A 5458-nucleotide genomic window follows, 5' to 3' on the forward strand; every position below is an offset into this window, starting at 1 on the left:
GTTTGCTGTGTTTCCAGCCACTAGGTTTTGACACAATGAAGCACATTCCAATAGATAAATAATCCAAAACCAAACTCCTCACAATGACCCACAAGACCCCAGTCGCCTGCCCTCTGTCTTCGACTCATCTCCTGGTCTTCTCCCTCTTCCGTTCTGCTTCAGACACACTGGTCACCCGCTTCCTTAGAACTTGCCAGGCACACGTCTGCCTCAGACACTGCATCTGTGGGTCTCCCTGCCCAAACTGCTCTCTCTCAGATGCCAAATGACTTGCACCCCTCACCTCCTTCAAGTCCTGGTTCAAATCTCACCTTCTAAATGAGGCCTCCCTGGTCACCACATTTACCATGAAAATCTTCCCCCTGCTTTGTTCTCTCCATCGCCCAGTCACCACTGAGCATGTTATGTATTTCTCTTGTCCATCTTCATGGATGTTTGTGGGGTTTGTTCATGGCCTCCTTAGGGTCCAGGACAGTGCCTCGCACACAGGAAGCTTTCAATAGTTATTTGTTAAGTGGATGAATAAATGAATTAGTCTAGTTAGCTTAAAAAATTAAACACATTATATGGGTTCCTTGTAGGAAAATTAGAAATTATAATAAGCCTTAGGAATGAAGTAAGAACTGCTGTCTGGAAATATCCAATACTATCGTTTTTCTCTATATTTTTCCTGACTGCTCTCATCCATGCCCTTTGAATTGCAAGGAATGGACGTCCTCTCTGGCTGACCCAGATAAAGGAGTGCTTGTCAAAGGCTGCAGTGGACTCCAGGGAAATGGACAAGGCGCAAAGTGCCTCCAGGGCTTGAGGGAACTAAAACTCCAACGGATGCTGACACTGCTCTCTGACTGGTGGTGCCCCCGGACCTCCCTCCTATGGCATCTCTGCTTCCCCTCTTCACCTGCTCCAGTCTGCTCACTCATTAGCGCACGTGTGGTCCTCCTGTCTGCCCTGGGACCTCCATAATCTTTCAGTCCTGCTGGCCCGGTCTCTCATGGCCCCAATTCCAAGTTCCAAGAACACTCTGATGACACCATCTAGGGCCAGGCATCCTTGTCTGGTGGACAGCATCATAAATCTGTATTAATGTGCTAGGGCCATTGTAATAAAGTACCGCACACTGAGAGGCTCAAGCAATAGAAAGTTATTATCTCCTGATCTCCTGGTTCTGGAATCGGAAATCTGAGATCAAGGTGTTGGTGGGTTTGTTCCTTCTGAGGGCTGGGAGGGAGAATCCGTTCCCTGCCTCTCTTCAAGCACCTGGAGGGTGGCTGCAATCTCTGCCCCAATCTCTGCCTTCATCTTCCCATGACATTCCCCTTGTCTTTGTTTCCCTCCCAATATGCCCCTTTCATAAAGACACCAGTCATATTGGATTAGGGTGCACCCTAATGACCTCTTCTTAACTTAATCATCTGCAAAGACTCTAGTTCCAAATGGGTCACATTCATAGGAACTGGCCACTAGGACTCCAACATCCTTTGGGGGGGCAGAGTTCACCTCATGACAGTCACATTGAAATACATATGCTCCTTATCTTACGATGAGGTTATGTCCTGATAAACCCATAGTAAGTTGAAAATATTATAAGTGGAAAATGCATTTAATACACGTAAACTAAACTACTGAACATTGTAGCTTAGCCTAGCCTGCCTTAAACATGCTCAGAACACTTGCATTAGCCTACAGTTTGGCAAAGTCATCTAACACAAAATCTGTTTTATAATAAAATGTTTACATCTTAGAGACAGGGTCTTACTCTGTTGTCCAGACTGGAGTGCTGTGGTACAGTCATAGTTTACTGTCACCTCCAACTTCCAGGCTCAAGCGATCCTCCTGCCTCAGCCTCCCAAATTAGTGGGATTACAATTCATGAGCCTCCATGCCCAGTCTGTAGTCATTTTTTAAAATTGTTTGATTTTCTACAATTTTATTTACAATGGTTTTTGAAATATAGATGTTTGAACTCTGTCAAAATTTGCCTTTTTGATTTCTTTCAATCCTCTTCAGCTTAGAGAGTTTCTCCATCCATAGAGGGGATTAACAGTCACATGTATTTCCTTTTATTCCCCTCCCAATCATTTGTTTTTTTACATTAAAAATGTTGATCTGTATCCTCTCATTGTCTTTGGTAGATTAAAAATAGCTGCAAATTTTTTTTTTGCTACTTTTTACTTTGAGAGGTGGGGTCCAATTCTCCTCCTCTTGAATCTGGGGTGACTTTGGTGACTTAATTAATCAATAGGATGTGGTAGGACTAAGGTCCTGGGACTTCTGAAGCTAGGTCATGCTCTTATTGCATAGGCTTGTAGAGACCTGAGTCTCCAGGTGAGAAGTCCGACTACCTTAGGCCATCATGCTGAAGAGGATATGGATGAGTAAACACCTGACCATTCTATTAATAGCCGAGCTCAGAATTCTAGCCATTTGCACCAGGGCCATAAGTGAAGCCACCTTGGACTCTCCATCCCAGCTTATCTTGCAACTGAGTATCACCAAGTAACCTCTGTCAACACTAATGGAGCAGAAGAACCACCCAGCCAAGCCCTGCCCAAATTCTTCACCTCACCAGACCTCAAACTCATGTGGTATTACATATTCCGTTGTTGTTTTATTTTTTTTTTTTTTTGAGACAGAGTATCGCTTTGTTGCCTGGGCTAGAGTGAGTGCCATGGCATCAGCCTAGCTCACAGTAACCTCAAACTCCTGGGCTCAAGCAATCCTTCTGCCTCAGCCTCCCGAGTAGCTGAGACTACAGGCATGCACCACCATGCCCGGCTAATTTTTTCTATATATATATTTTTAGTTGTCCAGATAATTTCTTTCTATTTTTAGTAGAAACGGGGTCTCGCTCTTGCTCAGGCTGGTCTCAAACTCCTGACCTTGAGCGATCCACCCGCCTCAGCCTCCCAGAGTGCTAGGATTACAGGCGTGAGCCACCGCACCCGGCCTTCAGTTGTTGTTTCAAGCTGCTAAATTTTAGGATTTCCTCATCTACCAGAGACAACGAGAGCATACAGATTAACATTTTTAAAAAACACAAACATTGGAGGCGGAAAATAAAAGGAAATATACATGATTGTTAATCCCCTCTATGGATGGAGAAACTCTCTAAGTTTAAGAGGATGGAAAGAAATCAGAAAGGCAAATTAAAATTTAGTTTGTTATGCAACAGTAGCTAACTGGAACATTACCTTTTGCCTGGAGTACTATCACAGAAGCTGTGAGATACAGAAAAAAGCACTAGAGTTGCAGGGAAATGGGAGAGTGAAGAGCTTCAAAAAGAATAGTCTCATCAATTGGTAATGACTGATAATATTAAAAGTAGCAGGTTTTGCAGTTGATGTGTACTTTGAGGCAGGAAAGAAAAGGCAAATTAACCCCAACCCCAGCACATTTTGAGAAAAAGCTTTTTTATTTTTTTAAACAATTGAAATTCATGGAGCATTTTTGATGTACCATACATGGAATTAAGTCCTCAACACAGATTTTCCTCATGTCATCCTGAGCAGAATCCCTGTGAATATTTGCCGTTATTGTCTCCATATTATAGATGAGGAAACAGAGGCTTTGTGAGGTTTGTATGGTCCCCAAGCTAGAATTAGGATTTCAATCTTTGTGTCTGAGCCTGCACACTCGGCCACAGAACTCACCGCCTTTCCTCTGCCTCTGAGGGAGGTAATGCTCTGATAGCAACTTGAAAAAAGTGCCCCTTTTCAAGGGACAGGTCTGGACACCCTCTTCCCCAACAAATCCTACCATGTAAATGTCTCTAAGTCTGTAAAACCAGAGGGTTGAGCCAGATACCCTCACACCTCTCTTCAAGATCTTAAAATCCTCTGGTTGGTAAAACTGAGCCATGGGCCTGGCACCAAGGATGATGCACAGGAAAATAAGCGGGACCTCTGAGTCCAGGAGTCAGAGTGCATTTCCCTATCCAGGGTCCTCTGGTTCCAGACACCTGGAGGGACAGGGTAAAGTCACTTAGGTGGCAAGATCATGTCTAATTCATCCCTGTATCCCTAGAGCCCAACACCATGCCAGGTCTCTCAGAACATGTTGATGTCTAAGACAAAGCACCTGAAATCACAGTGGCCTGAGCTGAGGCCCCAGTCCTCTGAGACCCTCAAACCATTTCTGAGAGGATCCAAGAGTGCTGCTGCACACATGTCCAGGGGCAAGTCTGGGAAGGTGTTTCCCTCCGCCTCATCCCAGAACTGCTACTCCTCCAATGACCATCTTGATAGTCCTGCTGGGGATGGCTGCCCTGTGACTGCCACTGATCAGACTTCTCTCACCTCCAGGGAGAGGATGCTACCCACTCCCCCCAACTCCCGCTCTTAGTCTCAAGTGGGCATGAGTCCTTCCCCCGGCCACTGCAGCTTCACTGAGACCAGGCTGAGACCAGGCCATAAATCTGAAGGAGATTTTCTCTAAGTCTGGGATTAATGGGAGGAAGTTATAAGAACTGAGAATTATTAATACCAAAAACTCTTGCCTCATATCAGGTTCATCTTAGGATCTGTTTCCTTGCCCCACTCCTGGCCTGCCTACCCTTGACAGAGGGCGGCCCGCCTCCTCCCCAACATGCCCGTGCACTGAGGACATCCCAGGCCTCTCCTGGCCTTGGGGCGCCAGCTGAAGAAATACCACACTGGGGAAATGAATACTTTCTTTTTCTTTCCAATATAAGTCCCTCCTCTTTATATCCTTACAGCCAGCATCAAATCAAATTCTTGCCAGGAAGATTAAAGATGAGAGTATCGGTTTGCTTCAAGGGCAAGCCTTCTACACACCCCGCCAGGGTGTGTCTGGCCCAGATAAGACAATCACAGAATGGTCTGACATTAATCAGTTCCTTCTCTTGGATTCTCCAGTCTTATCTGTATGCACCTCATTGATGAAGGAACGAATGATCTGACCATAATCGAGGTACCCACTCTGATTTCAAGCTATACCAAGCATCTTCTTAAGTTTTCAGACAGCTTCCCCTTCACACCAGAGCTTATAAATTCTTAGCACGACTCCTAGACCGATCAACGCTATCCTCCCCTCCTCTGGCCATAGTCTGTTCCCCAAGCCCAAGATCATTAATCACTCTGGCCCTGCCAGGCCTTTTCTGTCAGCCACTGTCCCCTCTGACCCGACCCAGCCTCTGAGCGAGCTGAGCCGAGGCTCACACCTGTCGGAAGGGGGTGGGCAAAACCAATCTCAGGACTGTGGCTCTCCCCCACTGCCCATCCTGCTCCCGCCACTGCATCCCTCCACTTCTCAACATCATGTCTTGACCTGACATGTTTGGATTTTTAGTTGTGTCTGGGATTGATCAAGGGAACATGGTGGCAAGAGGACGTGGGGAAGAGCTTAGGGAGAAGCAATAACAACAACAATCGGAGAGTCTTGCAGAGCTTTGGGAACACGGCATTGCCTGGCTGCCCCACGTGCATGGAAAAGTTTT

Source organism: Propithecus coquereli, unplaced genomic scaffold (assembly GCF_000956105.1).
Source record: "Propithecus coquereli isolate 6110/MARCELLA unplaced genomic scaffold, Pcoq_1.0 Scaffold357, whole genome shotgun sequence".
Taxonomy (NCBI): Eukaryota; Metazoa; Chordata; class Mammalia; order Primates; family Indriidae; genus Propithecus; species Propithecus coquereli.